Here is an 18769-nt window from a genome sequence, read left to right as displayed (position 1 = left end):
AACCTGTTTATGCTTCAGGTGTTGACCAAATTTACCTGAGAAGTCAGCAAAACTCAATCTTACAGAATCAAGGAGCCCTGTCAAATTATCTCTTCAAATGAAGAAGAATGAACCCTCACCAACTCCTTGATTAACACATTCTCTCATTCCATTACACAACATTTCTGCTTAAAAATCTGATGTAACATTTGCTATTGATTACTATAAGCTTCATAGCTGATATTTCCGGTTTTTCTGAAAACTATCATTTTTCTCTTTTTAAATCTACCACATTAATTTCCCAGGAATTTTGAAAAACCATTTTCCATAAGTTATCTGAGTTTGAAAGTATAAATAGTTTTATGTATTTCAAATATTGTCTTGTTTGTGTGGCTGTCTCTCTGTATTATATATTTCATATATGTGGGCTTGGATATGAACTTATTTCGCATGACTAAAATAGAGAAAGTATAACTATCTTGGGTTTTAATCTTCTCTTTGGTATATTTATCTAACCCTCTTTAATTAAAAGGAAATTCTTCTCTTATAGGATATTAAAAGTAATCTATAAGAACATATATCATTCATCAATCTAATTCATGCAATAAATATGTGTATGGGCGTGCACAATTTATAATGCCTTGGAAGGTGGAAATCACCTATTTTGACTAAACAATTCGTGGTTAAGCATGTGAGTTCCATATTCAGACCACTTGAGTTCAAATCACAAACTAGCTGTGTTACATTGGGCAAAGTACTTAACTTCTCTGTGCCTCAGATTAGTGAGTATTTACTAAATCAATCTGTGCAAAGTGCTAGGAACAGTGATTGAGGCACAGTTGGCATCCACTAAATTCTCTCTATTAATATTATTGTTATTATGCTCTGAGTCAACAATAAGGGCAAACAAAATGTCCCTATCCTCCCTGTTTTTAAGGCCTGCTGGGGAGGACAAAACCAAAGGTAAGCAGTCAATAATACAAGATCTGTTATGCTACTTGACATGATTAAGACAAGCGAATCAAGGCTTTATTTTGAATCTGTGACTGAAATGAAGCCTGGAAAAATGAGTGGTACAGCTAAGTGATTATAAGAACGAAAAGCATTCAAAGCCCAAGAACATAGCATGGTCAGCAGGGAGGCAACAAGGTACAACTATTTCTTTTGCTGAGCAGACATATTTTCCTAGACTTTTCCAAGGAAAGACAGTCAAAGGTTGAAATAAGAGGAACCTAATATAGGAGATGCCCCAAAACCAGGCTGGTTCTTTTTTTTTGGCACATGCCCCTAGCGGGAACTGAACCTGGGACTCTCTGGTCCACAGGCCGATGCTCCAACCGCTGAGCCAAACCGGCCAGGGCTGGTTCTTGAAGATTTATGTTTACCAAAAAGACATGTAGCAATATTAGGCCTAAAATGGAGGGTCAAGGCTGCTCATGGATAGCTGATCCCTATGCAAATTAAACTTCCAATCAAATGTTAATGTCTTTAAATTATATATTCCAGTCATCTTACCTATCAACATTATTTTTACAGAGTTCAATGCAGCCACAACACTAACAGTGACATTTGATTAATGATGTATAAAGTTAATCATGCGTGAATCCATTCCTTCATTTATTCCTTTGTTTTGTTGTTTGCTCAACAGCATTTATGTTCTAGAATAAGTACAACGGATGAAACAGTATCTACACTTCAGATGCCGGAGTGATGATTAAAACTGGGCTCTGTCCTCACAGAGTCCAAAGTGCAGAGGAAGTGATTAAACTGGTTTTTGTGATTACTCAGCATATAGACTAAGCAGTGCTATGGGAGAGAGCCACATTACATGCGATGGGAACTCAGAAGCGGGAGAGGACACATCTGCCTGGGAAGCCTGGGAAAGAGAAAGGATGGCACGCATCATTCGTTTTGAAAGATATTTAGAAATGATGGATGAGATATTCCAGGCGAGAGACTGGATGGACAAATAAACTGTTGGGCACCAGCTCGGTGTGGCTAAAGCAAGGCTTCTCAGAATGCATTTCATGGAATGGAGCTGTCTTCTAACAAAGCCAAAATGGGCCCTGCCGGTGTGGCTCAGTGGTTGAGCGCTGACCCATGCACCAAGAGGTCACCAGGTCAATTCCAGTCAGGGCACATGCCCAGGTGGTGGGCCCAATCCCCAGTGGGAAGCATGCAGGAGGCAGCCAATTGATGTTCTCTCTCATCAATGTTTCTATCTCTCTCTCTCCCTCTCCCTTCCTCTCTCTCAAAAAATCAATAAAGAAAAAAAAAAGTCAAAGTGGCATGTGGTCCACTAAGTTTGGGAAACTCCTGGTTGAACAAAATGGAAGCAGCTTCTTTATTAAAAGATTTCTCAGAGCTTTTAATATGCTAATTTGCATTATAAATCCTTGAGAGGTTAATGTTGTACAAAGCCATTAATAAACTTACTTTACTCTGGAATTCACTTCCTTCCCATAATATTTAAAAGGACTAATATTCAATGAATATAAATTGAAGAGTACTTGGTTAAAGAGATGGAGAGTGCTTAGGGGATCTGATGGCAGAAGACTTAGAAAACCAAGCTCATGAATTCAGGCCTTTATTTGGTAAGTTTCAGAAAATCAAATCAGTGTAAGGGAAGCCAATGTTTGCTTGTGTAAATTGCTTCATTATAGTGCGTATTCAAAACATAGCACTGATCAATTGGGAGTCATTCTATCCTAAAGCACACTAGCCAGAGGAAAACTTGGAGAAATTTGCCAGTATAAAAATTGTGATAGCCAAATGATCGTGAGCCAACAGTTTCAATATGGGTGGGACAACAAGATGCTTTCAAGATTATAAACAGGAAACTAAACCTGGAGACCTGAGTGAACAGAATTATTTTTATGCCTCTGTGTCCCCAGCCATTTTATTTCTACCATTTACGCCCTATAGACAGAAGAAGTCAACTATGATAACATAGTATATGGGAAAGGATTTTTAGTTCTGTAGCAGAAACATGCTCTGTAGAAGTCCAACTTATTGGTATTTGCTTTTATTATTATTTTCCTAATATACCACTAATCTGTCTGTGAAAGCAAAACAATGGATTCTAGCTTTTGATACAGTTACCACACTACAGGGAATTATAAAACCTGGAAGCTGAAGCCAGTTACCTTGGCTTTAAGAGAATGCTTTAAGAATAAAGAACCAAATATTTGTAAATAGGTTTGAGCTTCTTAACAGAAAGATACAACATACTTAGCTCACATTTCAAAAAAAAAAAAACTTGGAAAATTAAATTGATTTAAAGAAGAATTTTCTCCCCAGGAGAATTTATTTACGCAGCATCTACTTTCATTGCTCTTACCCTCCATGAGTCATCAGGAAGTCACACAAAGTCACACAAGGACAAAGAGTCCTCCTGGGATTTTGAAACAAATGGATTTGAAACTGCTCAGTTGATCCTACATAGAGGATGATATATACAGGATTTCAGCATAAGGAGAGCTTGATCAGTGCAATTAAATGTAAGCATTGCACCTGTGGAACCTGGAATATGATGTTGCAGTGTGATTTATGAGGCCAGAGTGGGTGGATTTCATTAATTCAAAGCCTTGCTATCTTGTATCTTTGCCATGTGTGGTTAATGTTACTACCATTTTAATGGTGCTTGCACATAATGTACCAAAGAAATGTGGAACACATTTCTGAAGTTTCTACAAATGTTCTGAGTGCCTACTATGTGCCAACTATAGTATGAGCCACAGGAAAGTAAAAATTAAGTGGGAATCAAGCCAGCTTCTCTAAGTCAACTAAAACTCAGTACAGTAAGTCCTTTTCTAGAAGCAAGGGTGGGGCCTTATATGAGCTCATGGGAGACACACCATCATCTCAGTGTTTGGAAGAGTTGAATTCTAAGGGAGTTCTGAAGGACTACACAGATTTAGCTAGGCATAGCTGGGAGCAGACCTGGGAAGTAGCAGAAACCAAGGTCCCTGAAACGGGTAAGAACATGGTTTGTTAGAAGAGGTACAAGTAGTCTGGCCAAATGTTCTGTTGATTCTCATGATACAGAGTAGTATGAGGTTGAGGACATAAAAATAGCTCAGGAAAAGGTTCACCTGTTATGGCAGGACTATGGGATTTACCTTGGGGGATATGAAGATTAAAATGTTTTTAAGCAAGGTAAGAAAAATGGAGAAAGAGATTATAATTCCCAGCTCTTCTGTTCCTCAAAATTGAAAGAATCATGGGAGACTCCAAATGTCACATCCTTTCTTTCACTACTTGATGACAACCACTCTAAACAAAAGAAACGTCTAAGCCCAGCCAATCAAAGGAAAAAAAAACACATTCTTTTTTCATTTCCAGCAAGTGTGCCTAGGCAACCCTATGGAGTAATTCCTACTGATAGTAATTAGTTTATGCCCATTCTAAGTTTAATTTTTTTTAAAATGTGCTTCTATCTTTAAACTTCCACCTACAGTTTTTCCAATTCTTTCTAAAATATCACCTTTTCACTTTAGTTAGCTAGAGATGACTTTACCACTAAGGAACCCTCGTGAAGAGCACTAATTAAGCAATCAGCCTGATAGCAGTGAGAGGAATGTCTTGAGCGAATACAAAATTGAAGGCATAAAAAACAGTTGAAAGAAAGCTGTGGAAATCTAGGCAAGGGATAATATGGACCTAAAATAACATAGAGGCTAGAGGATTTAAATGAAGTGAATGCAGATAAAATATATTCGGGGCACAGAAGTGACATGACATTGCAATTAATTAGATGTGGGAAGCAAGGAAGAAGGAAGATCCAAGTAACCCAGGTTCCTGGCCCGAGCAACTAGATATCCACTGAGCTAAAAAATCATGTGAAGTGGTACATATTTAAGAATAAAGATGAGGAATCTGTGCTTAGACAGATCCAGTGATGCATGCACGTGAAAGTAGTTCTCTAATGGTTAAATAGTCTAGGGCACAGGGAGGTCCCAGTAGAATGTAGATATCTGTGCAGTGTAAGTTGGTACAAGAGAATTATGTCAAGAAGACAGACGTATCATCCAAGCATAGTACATTGAGTGACAAGATCAAGAGTGAAAGGAACCTGGATTTAAGAAACAAGAAGAGACAATATTGACAAAGGAAAGCTAAGAAAGAGCAACCATGAAAGTAGGTAGGTGGAAAACAAGTGGGTCATGGAAATCAAGTCACAAGAAGAGGGAATGTTCAACAGTGACACTGGATGAATGACTTGCAGAGACATTTGGATGAAGATTAAGAAATACTTATTGAATTCAATAAATAAGAGATCTCTGGTGAGTTTATCAGTTCACAATTAACATAAAATTCAAAATGACAAATAGTCCCCAAATTGGATGCTTAAAACAACACTGTTCTGCATGTTCTTGGAAGATCAGCTGATCTACTCTGAACTCATCGGGAGCCATTCATATCTGTTCATGCACTTCCTGTAGCCATAAAGCTAGTCCAGGAACATTATTTTCATGGCATTATCAGGGGTCAAGAGGATAAACACAATCAAATAAACACTTTCAAACATTTAGTCTTCTAACACTCAATAACATTTCATTGGCCACAGCAAGTAATATGGTTAAATCCTAAGTCAAAGGAAAGGGACATATGGGGGATGGTAAAATGGCGGCAATCTCCCAGGACCAAATGGGAATTACACCTAAAATAAAGACAAATCTTTGGAGAAAAGCAGTGGAACAGGACCATATAACCAGGGACACCAGTAGGATTTGCAGAGGCATGAGAGGGTGGTGGGCTGGGAGCCCATGGACAGCAGCTGCCTGAGCTGTGAGCAGCACTCTCCAGGTTAAATCCTCAAGCCTGCTCTACAGTGGAGAGCAGGAACAGAGCAATAAAATTGCCACAGCCACTCACCTGGTGCTCCGGCACAGGAAGGGCAGACTACTCTGTGGGGACACCCAGAATTTGGAGGGTGCTCAGAATTTTTGCTGAGTCACAGCCAAAAGCACTGTGGTCAGTTTGCACCTTCCCAGAGCTGTGGGGGAAAGCAGCAGCCCACCCTCCTCACAGATTCAGCTTTTTACTGTTGAGGCAAAGAAATGCAAATTGAGGCTCATTAAAAACCAGAATCTATCCCACCCTCTAGAAATCCTCTTATGCTGAACACCAGGGCTATATTCCAAGGCCCTGAGTAACTGAGATTACTAGACTCCAGGAAAAAAGCTAGAGAATAACTGAACCTTTCCTGGGCTTGCAAATCTACCCAGTAAAGTAAGACTTGACAGTGGTGTTTAACATGGGCCCACCCAGGCTCATCCAAACCCAGTAGAGGGAGCCACAAACAGCAGAACACCAACACCCACGGGGAAAATTTGGCAGGCTCCAAAACACACTGAGATAGCCAAAATGGTGAAACAAAGAAACAAATCCCAAATGAAAGAACAAGAGAATGCTACCAAAGATGAGATCAATGAAATGCAGCTAAGCAAATTATCAGAGGTAGAGTTCAGAGCCATGATCTTGAGGAAGCTCAACAGCATGAGTAAGGACATCAGCACCATGAGTAAAGATATAGAAACATTGAAGATCAACCAAGTGGAAATAAAGAATGACATAGCAGAAATAAAGAACACATTGGAAGGACTAACCAGCAGAGTTGATGAAGCTGAGGACCAGATCTGTGAATTAGAAGACAGAGTACAAAAAAATCAACCAATTAGAAAACCAAAAGGAAAAAAAAAAAAACAATTAAAAAACAGGAAGACAGCTTAAGAGAGCTGTGGGACAATTGGAAACATAATAACATTTGCATCATAGGAGTCCCCGAAGAGGAAGAAAATGGGCAAGGGCTAGAGAATATATTTGAAGAAATAGTGACAGAAAACTTTCCTAATTTGGTGAAGGAAGAAGGCATTCAGGTTCAAGAGGCACAGAGAGTCTCAAATAAAGAACCCAAACAGGCCCACACATAATAATTAAAATGCCAAAAATTAAAGACAAAGAGAAAGTTCTAAAGGCAGCAAGAGATAAGCAACAGGTTACCTACTAAGTAACTCCCATAAGGCTCTCACTTGACTTCTCAACAGAAATACTACAGGCCAGAAGAGATGGGCATGAAGTAATCAAGGTCATGAAAAACAAGGATCCGAACCAAGATTACTCTATCCAGCAAGGCTATAATTCAAAATAAAAGGTCAAACAGAGAGCTTCCCAGACCAAAAAAAAAAAAAAAAAATGCTAAGGGAATATATTAGCACCAAACCAGCACTTCAAGATATGCTAAAAGGATTGCTGTAATTAGTAGAAGAAATGGGAAGAAAAATATAACCACACTAAACAAAAATGGCAATAAATAAGTACATGTCAATAATTACCTTAAATGTATATGGTTTGAATGCTCCAATAAAAAGACACAGAGTATCTGCCTGGATAAAAAAGCTTGACTCACATATATGTTGTTTACAAGAGACCCACATCACAACAAAAGATTCACATAGGTTGAAAGTGCAGGGATGGAAAAAAAAAATCTTTCAAGCAAATGGAAAGGGAAAAAAACTGGGGTAGCAATACTCATATCTGATAAAGTAGATTTCAAAATGAAGGCCATAGCTAGAGACAAAAGAAGGCCACTACATAATATTGAAATGATCTATCCAACAGGAAGATATAACCTTGATAAACATATATGCACCCAATTTAGGAGCACCGACATATATTAAAAAATTTTTGGAGGACTTCAGAGGAGAAATCAACAGCAATACAATCATAGCAAGGGAATTCAACACCCCACTGACATCACTGGACAGATCATCAAGACAAAAAATTAACAAGAAAACACAGACTCAAAACAAAGTGCTAGATCAAATTAATTTATAAAATATCTATAGAGAATTACACCCCAAAACTGCAGAATTCACATTCTCCTCAAGTGCACATGGGACATTCTCAAAGACAGACCACATGATAGGACACAAACTAAGTCTCTACAAGTTCAAGAAGATTGAAATCATATTGAGCATCTTCTCAGATCACAATGGCATGAAACTAGAAATCAACTGCAACAAGAACAGGCAAAGACGTTTAAAAACATGGAGGCTAAACAGCATGCTATTGAACAATGAATGGGTTACCATGGAGATCAAGGAAGAAATTAAAAACTTCCTGGAAATCAATGAAAATGAACATACAACAACACAAAATCTATGGGATGCAGCTAAAGCAGTTCTAAGAGGGAAGTTCAAGCACTACAGGCCTACCTCAAGAAACAAGAAAAATATCTAATAGACCACCTAACCTCACAACTTAAAGAACTAGAAAGCAAACAAAAAGAAAACCCCAGAGCAAGGAGAAGGAAGAAAACAGTAAAGATTAGAGAAGAAATAAATGACATGGAGACCAAAAAAACAATTCAAAGGATCAATGAAACAAAGAGCTGGTTCCTTGAAAAGATAAACAAGATTGATGGACCCTTAGCTAGACTCACCAAGAAACAAAGAGAGAGAACCCAAATACATAAAATCAGAATGAAAGAGGAGAAATGAAAACTGACACCACAGAAATACAAAGGATCATTAACAAATATTATGAACAGTTAAACAGCAATAAATTCGACAATCTAAGCGAAATGGACAAATTTCTAGAAACACATACTCTCCCAAAACTTAACTGGGAAGAGACAGAAAGCTTGAAAAGACCAATAACAACTAAGGAAATTGAAGACGTAATCAAGACTCTCCCAGCAAACAAAAGCCCAGGCCCAAATGGCTTAACGGGGGAGTTTTACCGAACATTCAAAGAAGAACTAACACCAATTTTCCTCAAACTATTTCAAAAAATTCAAGAAGAAGGAAGACTTCCAAACTCCTTTTATGAGGCCAGAATAATTCCAATTCCAAAACCAGAAAAAGACACTACAAAGAAAGAGCCCTGGCCAGTTTGGCTCAGCGGTTAGAGCGTCGGCCTGTGGTATAGAGAGACCCGGGTTCGGTTCCCGCTAAGGGCACGTGCCTCGGTTGCAGTTTGTCCCCGGCCCTGGTTGGTCGTGCGGGTGGCAGCCACTCAATGTGTCCCTTCACATCGATGTTTCTCTCTCTCTCTCTCTTCCTCTCTCTCCCTCCCACTCTACCTGAACAAAAAAAAAAACGGAAAAATGTCCTCGGGTGAGGATAAAAAAAAAAAAAGAAAGAAAACTATAGGCCAATATCCCTGATGAACATAGATGCCAAAATCCTGAACAAAATGCTAGCAAATCGGATCCAGCAATACATCAAAAATATTATACACCATGACCAAGTGGGATTCATCCCAGGGATGCAAGGCTGGTACAATATTCGCAAATCAATAAATGTGATACGCCACATAAACCAAATGAAAGATAAAAATCATATAATCAGCCCTGGCCGGTTTGGCTCAGCGGTTAGAGCGTCGGCCTGCGGTCCTGAGAGACCCGGGTTCGGTTCCCGCTAGGGGCACGTACCTCGGTTGCAGTTTGTCCCCGGCCCTGGTCAGTTGTGCGGGTGGCAGCCACTCGATGTGTCCCTTTCACATCGATGTTTCTCTCTCTCTCTCTGTTCCTCTCCCCCCCCCACACACACACACTCTACCTGAACAAAAAATGGAAAAATGTCCTCGGGTGAGGATAAAAAAAAAAAAAAAATCATATAATCATATCAATAGATGCTGAAAAAGCATTTGACAAAATCCAGCACCAATTCCTGATAAAAACACTCAGCAATCTAGGAAGGGAGGGATCATATCTCGACATAATAAAGACTATATATGAAAGACCTACAACCAACATCATACTCAGTGGGCAAAAATTAAAAGCATTTCCCTAAGAACAGGAACAAGACAAGGATGCTCACTTTCGCCACACTTATTTAACATAGTGCTGGAAGTCTTGGCCACAGCAATCAGACAGGAAGAAAAAATAAAAGGGATCCAAATTGAAAAAGAGGACGTAAAATTGTCATTATTTGCAGATGACATGATATTATACGTAGAAAACCCCAAAGACTCCATCAAAAATATACTAGACTTAATAAATAAATTTGGCAAAGTAGCAGGATACAAAATTAACATCAAGAAATTGATGGCATTCTTATACAACAATGATGAACTCAGAGATAAAGAAACTAAAAAAATAATCACATTTACCATCGCGGCCAAAAAATTAAGATACCTAGGAATAAACTTAACCAAAAAAAAATAAAGGACCTATTCACAGAAAACTATAGGACATTGAAAAAAAGAAATAGAGGAAGATATAAAAAAGAAGTACATACCTTGTTCATGGATTGGAAGAATTAGCATAATTATAAAGTCCATACTACCCAAAGCAATCTATAGATTCAATGCAATCCCCAGCAAAATATCAAAGACATAATTCACAGAACTAGAATAAATACTTTAAAAGTTCATATGGAACCAAAAAAGACCCCAAATAACCACATCAATCTTGAAAAAGAATAACAAAGTTGTAGGAATCACTTTACCAGATTTCAGGTTATACTACAAAGCCACTATAATAAAAATAGCCTGGTACTGGCACAAAACAGGCAGATAGATGAATGAAAGAAAATAGAGAACTCAGAAATGAACCCAAGACAATATGCCCAATTAATATTTGACAAAGGGGACAAGAGCATACAGTGGAGTAAAGACAGCCTCTTTAATAAATGGTGTTGGAAAAATTGGACAGCTACATGCAAAAAAAAAAAAAAAAAAAGAAAGAAAGAAACTAAACCATCAACTTACACCATACACAAGAATAAACTCAAAATGAATAAAAGGCTTAAATGTGACTCATGAATCCATAAAAATCCTAGAAGAAAATGCAGGCAACAAAATTTTGGACATCATACACAGCAGAATTTTCACTGATACATCACCTGAGGCAACAAATATAAAGGAGAAAATGAACACATGGCACTATATCGAACTCAAAAGCTTCTGCATAGCAAAAGAACCACCAAAAATGGAAAGGCAACCCACTCTATGGGAGAACATAATTGCCAATGATGCATCAGATAAGGGGTTAATTTCCAAAATATATAGAGTGCTCACACAGATCAACAAAGGGAAGATAAAGAACCCAATTGAAAAATGGGCAGAGGACCTAAATAAATACCTCTTCAAACAGGACATACAAATAGCCAGACATATGAAGAAAGGCTCAACATCACTAATCATCAGAGAGATGCAAATTAAAACAACAATGAGGTATCACCTCACACCTGTCAGAATGGCCTCCATCAACAAATCATCAAACAATAAGTGTTGGCGAGGGTGTAGAGAAAAGGGGACTCTAGTACACTGCTGGTGGGAATGCAGACTGGTACAGCCACTATGGAAAACACTATGGTGTTACTGCAAAAGATTAAAAATTGAACTGCCATTTGACCCAGTGATCCCACTTCTAGGAATATACCCTAAGAAACCTGAAACAGGACTTCCAGTCAAGATGGCGGGTAGGTAAATGCAATATCTATTCCTCCCACAACCACATCAAAGTTACAACTAAACTACAGAACAACCATCATTCAAAACCGCCTGAAATCAAGCTGGATAAAAGTCCTACAACTACGGAATTAAAGCAGCAGCTGCATCCAGACTGGTAGGAGGGCGGAGGGGACGGGCTGGGCCCACACCCACATGTGGCGGATAAAAATCAGGAGGCTCCTGCGGCTGGGAAGGTCCTTCTTGAGGACTGAGGGGTCCCCATCCCACACCAGGTGCCCTGCTCAGGGTTCCAGTGCCAGGAAGAGAAGTCCCCATAACTTCTGGCTGGAAAAACCAGTGGGAACTGAGGCTCAGGGAAGCTGAACTAGCTGGAGCCCCAGGCAGCTCCTTAAAGGGCCCGTGCACGGACTTATCGGACTCTCTCCCTCTAAGCTTGGAGGGGAGGCAGCTCGAGGGGCACCAGAAACATACAGCGAAGAACTGAGCTGTTTGGCACTGGAGCGAGAGCTGGAGAGGGGGCTTTCTCCGGGACAAACGTGCTATAAGAGGTCTTTGTTCCTTTGGTGAGTCCTTCTCTGGGGCGGCAGACAGAAGCCATATCTGGGACTCCAGCAACCTGGCTCACACTGGTAGCCCCGCCCTGGAGACTCCCTGAGGCCCCGCCCCACCCAACTTTCAGGCCCACTCAAGCTGTTGCCACTTGCTTAACCATAGTATTTGCCTGTCTTGGATCCTGCTTCAGGTATTTCCTAAATTCTTTCAAACGAGCAGCATATGGTCTCAGCTAGCCCCATACCTCTCGTTAAGTAATACACTGAAACAAACACAGGGAGGCAGCCAAAATGAGGAGACAAAGAAACAGGTCCCAAATGAAAGAACAGAACAAAACCCCAAGAAAAGAACTAAGCGAAATGGAGATAAGCAACCTAACAGATGCTGAGTTCAAAATACTGCTCATAAGGATGCTCAATGAACTTAATGAGAACCTCAGTGAACTTAGTGAGGGCCTCAAGAGCATAAAAAAGGACAAGTCAGAAATCATGGATGCACAGTTAGAATTGAAGGAGGCATTAACTGAAATAAAGAATAATGTACACAGCTTCAATAATAGAGTACGTAAATACAAGGAGGAAACCATCGATCTGGAATATAAGGAAGCAAAAAATCCCCAATCAGAACAGCAAAAAGAAAAAAGAATCCAAAAAAATGAGGATAGTGTAAGGAGCCTCTGGGACAACTCAAGCATGCCAACATTCGCATCTTGGGGGTGCCCGAAGGAGAAGAGAGAGAACAGGAAATTGAAAACCTATTTGAAACAATAATGGCAGAAAACTTCCCTAACTTGGTGAAGGAAACAAACATACAAGTCCAGGAAGCACAGAGAGTCCCAAACAAGATGAACCCCAAGAGGCCCACACCAAGACACATCATCATCAAAATGCAAAAGGTTCAGGACAAAGAGAAAATCTTAAAAGCAGCAAGAGAAAGGTAGCTAGTTACCTACAAGGGAGTTCCCATTAGGCTGTCAGCTGATTTCTCAAAAGAAACTTTGCAGGCCAGAAGGGAGTGGCAAGAAATATTCAGAGTGATGGAAAGCAAGAACCTACAACCAAGATTACTCTATCCTGCAAAGCTGTCATTTAGAATCGATGGCCATATAAAGACTTTCCCAGACAAGGAAAAGTTAAAGGAGTTCATCACCACCAAACCGTTATTATATGAAATGATGAAGGGTCTTTTTGAAGAAAAAGATAAAATATATGAACAAACAAAATGGCAATGAATACATATCTATCAACAATGGAATCTACAAACAAAATGAACAAGTAGAACAGAAACATTCTCATCGATACAGAGAACATTTTGTTGGTTGCCAGTTGGGAGGGGGGTTGGGGGAATGGGTGAAAAAGGTGAAGAGATTAAGAAGTAAAAATTCATTGCTAGACTGACAAACCTCAAAGGGAAAGGGGTTGGGGGGTGGGAAGAAATAAACCAAAGAACTTATATGCATAACCAATGGACACAGACAATAGTGTGGGAAAAGGCGGGAGGGGGGCAGGAGTGGGGAGGAGGGGGTCAATGGGGGGAAAATGTGGAACATCTGTAATTCATTTTACATCCAACAATAAAGATTTAAAATATATATATATATATATATATATGAAAGAAGAAGAAGAAACCTGAAACACCAATCAGAAAGAATATATGTACCCCCATGTTCATAACAGCACTATTTATAACAGCTAAAATCTGGAAACAGCCCAAATTTCTATCAGTAGACGAATGGATAAAAAGTCTGTGGTACATACACACAATGGAGTACTATGCAGTTGTAAGAAAGAAAGATCTCTTATCCTTTGAAACGACATGGAGGGACCTGGAGATTATTATCCTAAGCAAAAAAAGCCAAGCTGAGAAAGACAAATATCACATGATCTCACTTATTTGTGGAATATAATGAACATAACAGTCTGAGTAACAGGGTAGTCCCAGAGAAGTGGAAGTGGAGTACAGACTGACAATTCCCAGAAGAGGGTGTGTGTGGGGGGGAGATAAACCACAGAACTTATATGCATGTATACATGACCAATGGACATGGACAACAAAGCTGGGGACAGGGTGGGGAGGGTGGGGATGAGGGTGTCAATGGGGGAAAAAAGAGAAACATCTGTAACAAAAATAAATAATTTAATTTAAAAAAGGAAAGGGGCATGTACTCTGCTCCTTAGTTATAGGAACTATAGTTGCAGTACAAAGATCTGGACACAGGGAGGGGAGGAGCTTTAGGGCCAATAAAGTAGTCTATTACAGTCTGCCTTTCCACCTACATTTTTCACATCCTTCTCACATGCAAAGTATGCTAATCCCCATCTCAGGAACACAAATTTTCATGCAACTATTCGTCAAACTGTACCAGGATCTTATGATCTATTATATCAGATTCATATGTGAATTCTCTTGATCTAAAAAAATATGGTACCTACCCTACACTAACCAATATACAACAGTAATAAGGGCAAGATATGAGCAATAAATACTTCCACTAAAAAAGAGATGGGATAGCAGCTATTTGAGTACTGCATTTCTAAAAATCACACTCAAATATGTCATCTGATTCTCCTATTCTTGGGACAAGGAATGTTTCCTAGGCACTAGTCTGCTCTCTGGGAGGGACTCCCAGTACACTGTTCTTTGACCAGAGCTCTTTGTCCATGCTTCTGAACTCTGAAGCACCCTTCTCTCTGTAACCACACCGAAACTTCATTTATTAAATAAGAACTTTTCTCCTTTCTTTTTTTTAAATCCTCACTCAAGGATATTTTTTCTATTTATCTTCAGACAGAGTGGGAGGGAGAGATGGAGAGAGAGAGAGACAGAGAGAGAGAAATATTGACATGAGCGGGACATATCAATTGGTTGCCTCCCACACAACCCTGACCAGGGCCGGGGATGAACTGCAATCAAGGTATGTGCCCTTGACCGGAATTGAACCCTCGATTCTTTGGTCTGCAGGCCGACGCTCTAACCACTGAGAAAAACTGGCCAGGGCTCTCCTTTCTTTCCTCTTGATTCAAACTGGCCTCATTTACCCTGACTCATCCACCTCCCTCTCCCTTGCACATCCACTCCCTTAATCATTAAGCCCACAGGACAATAAGGTTTTGGTCAGCACAAAATTATCTTAGAAACTGAGCTTCAGGTCTATTGACCACAGAGACAGAGTTTCAAACTAGAGACAACATATAGGCCTCAGTTGTGTTTCAGCTTCAAACCCAGAAAAGCAAATGACCCCACCAATCACACCCTTGCAAAACCAGACAGAGTGATGCCATGGCTGACATCAGAACCAGATGCAATGATCAACTACCCTCTACCCTGGTGCCAACCAATCGACAGAGACCACGATCCTAACTCCATTATGATTAATAACTTTTCCCTCCATGTACTCATCCCCAGAAACCACTGGGAGCCAGGTCTTTAAGTACGGCCTCACCTATGAATCTGGGTTTGACCATATTTTCTTGGCTCCAAACTCATGTTAGTGTTTAATTGGGCTTTTGCGAGTACAGGTAAACAAATCCCTTATTTCAGTAATATTTTTTATCATATCTCCTTGGCTACTTATGAGGAGTTTTGAAAATATGACATTCCTTGTGGTTGAGCAACTTCCTGCCTGAAAAAGCTGGGGTCCAATGATCTTCTTACATTTTGAACAGTCTCAGTAACTTTTAGTCTAGAATATTAGCAAATATGCTAATTGCTTTCTTTAAAACCTTACTGGATTGTGTTTCAGATAGTTCAACCAGAGCTGTCCACAGCACTGTCTACAATGACAAAAATGTGCTTAATCTGTGCTGCCCAATAAGGTAACCATCAGCCACATGTGGCTATTGAGTAGTTAAAATGTAGGCAGTATGACTGTGAACCAAATATATAATTATAATTAATTTTAATAGATACATGTGGCTAGTAGCTACCAAGCAGAACAAAATAGCTAAGACTTAACTGTATATTTTGGAACATTAGGCTGTTGTAGGGTCATAGTCTTAACCCTCCTAAAGCTCTTTGGTCTAATAAAGAAACTCTAAAAGGTAACACCCTAAATATTGTTAAAAGGTGTTATCAAAGATCTATAGACTTTGACTATAGGTCTATAAGACCTTTGTCATAACCCTTAGTTGGTCTCTGATTGGAGGCCTAGTACATATCAACTTACAATTTTCTCAGTATTTTCCTAACCTCATGTCTTACTTTTTGAAAAATACTAGTAAAAATATCAGCATATGCTTTCAATGTTTTCCCAAGAGTTCTACTTGTCCAAGAACAAAAATTAATTTAAGTATATTTTCTAACTTCTTTGTTACTATAACAGACAATTTTACTGATCTCATTTTACACAGTGTAGGTTGTTATTTATTGAGCCTCCTCTAATCGTTTCCTCATCATTGACTTGGTACCCAAAACTCGTGCCAAAAATGTTAAGTATTTAATATGGAAGAACCCCATTTTTAGGTATTTCTTTCATATCACTTAGCTACTATTTCAAGAAAATATATATTATGAACTATCTAAAAATTAAGCAGTATTTTCAGAAAATGTAGATTTACTGTGGATCTACTGATCTACGCTGAGAATAGTGGGGATGGTTCAGACTTGCTCCATATGTCTTTCATCCTCCTCCTGGGACCAGCAAGCTACTCCAGACATGTCATTCTCATGGAAGTATCAGGAGCATGAGAAGGTAATTTCACACAGAAATTTTTAAGATTTTTTTTTTGGGGGGGGGGAGGGCACATCATCCCTCCTAATATCACATCAGCTAAAGCAAGCCCCATAGTCAAATTCAAGTCAAGTGGCAGGGAAATATATTCCTGTTAGTGGTAGGAACTGCAAAGTCACATAGCAAAGATTAAAGATACAAGGTGGATAAAAAACCAGGACCATTAGTGCAATCTAAAATAGTGGCTTTAGTGAGAGTAATAAATTGAGGAATAATAAGCACAGTCAGATTGCAAGACGTTGAGGAGTAAATGGGATGTAACTGGAGTCAAGGAATGCAGATGACGTACTTCACAGAACCGTGGATCACCAGGGTTAGAAGGAAACATGTGGGCCATTTAGTGAAACCTCCATCCTGAGCCTTAATTTCATTCAACAAGAGCCTCAGAAAGTAATCTTCATGTCAATTTTTGGATGCCCGCTTGACAAGAAACTTAGCACCATTCCTGCCTGCTACCCCATATATTCTGAGGAAAACACATTCCTCATATATTTTCTGAAAAGCTTTATGAAACAAGTCAGGAGTACATAAATAATTCTACTAGAATGTGTCTTTCACTATTGAGGGTTAGTTTTGCTCTTTATGGCAATAAAGAATAAGATCTCTTCACTTGTTAGCTAGTATTTCCAATGTTTGAAATCAACCATAATGCCTGTACAACTAATGTCCCCCAAAGGTGCACCTTCATCCCAACTCTACTGGTTCTGTGACTGTTTCTCATACAACACAATAATGAATGTACTTATATATCTGATTTGAGCTGTGGGGTAGAGCCAAATTAACTATAATAGATGGTTTAATTGTATAGTTTGATAAAAGCAGCTATTTTTCCTCTTGGAACATGCAACAATTTCAATGACTGGAACTTCAGCAAGATGATCAGTTCATGAGGAACTTGATGAAAGTTATTTAATTTGATTTTAAGAGTGAAATGTGGGTGTTGCATAAAGGGGTAATTGTATATAAAGGATTTTTCTCTGACCTTTCTTCATAAGAAAATACTCCTAGAACATAGATAATGATTTTATCCTTACCAATGACCTCAATAAAAGCATTAAAAGTATGCCATACAATCAGTAGATGACATTAAATTGAATATGGTTGCCTGTAACTCAGGATAAAAGAAAGATAATTCAATTGAACATGTGATGAATTAGAAAAATAGTCTATCAGAGAAAGAATAAAATGCACCAGGGGTAATTGTTAGCTTTTGTATCGAAGGGTTTGAAGCCACCAGAGGAAGGAAAGTCAGAAAGTCTGGTTGGGCATCAGTACAGTATAAAAGATGAGTTATCAAAGTGGTGACAAGCTAAAAGAGAACCAGTGCGTTTGGTTGCCTCTTCATTTTTATTAATTATTAATTGATTATAATGGATAATTAATGATAAGTAATACTATTGATGATATAAATATAAGAGAGGAACTTCAAATACTGAAGCTGACTTGTAGACTAGCATAGATTAGAGATGAAGTTAGCAGGCAATACCATTACATTGACATTCATATTTGATGTTGACGCTTGCTTTCACTTATAGTATAGCTGCCTATTCAGCTGGACAAGGAGGGTCTTAGAAAAACTGAGCTGTGTTGTCCTTTTTTTCCATAAATTGTCTAATTATGCTTATTTATAGCCGAAGGATATAAGATAGATTCCTAAGGAAGAAAGAGATGAGAACAAGATGCATCTCTTTTTAACATTATGAAAAGAAACAAAGATCAAGACTGCTTACCAAAAGCAGGGCTCTTTTCAGATTCCCATTAGTGTCTGCATGGGATTCAGCCAATGGAATATTTAATATTAATTTTATTTCTTAAGGGAGCTATGGATTTTTTTCATAAGGAAATAGTACAAGTGTGAATACGCTGGCTACATTTGGTCCTTTTTCCTGCAAGAAGGTAGCTAGTGCCCGTAAATGGCTGACATGAGCTGCCTTCATTTCTCAGAAACAGGAGAGCTGCCCTAGGCCCAGAGCCTTCGTACTCTGGATGTTTCTCATCTAATGTCAGCTCCAGCGGGGGCCTTGTTATTAACACTCATCACGTTTGGGTTTCGTTTATTTATGCTAATTTATTCCATGGCCTGTT

Source organism: Molossus molossus, unplaced genomic scaffold, assembly GCF_014108415.1.
Source record: "Molossus molossus isolate mMolMol1 unplaced genomic scaffold, mMolMol1.p scaffold_m16_p_13, whole genome shotgun sequence".
Taxonomy (NCBI): Eukaryota; Metazoa; Chordata; class Mammalia; order Chiroptera; family Molossidae; genus Molossus; species Molossus molossus.
This window is presented reverse-complemented; position numbering follows the sequence as displayed.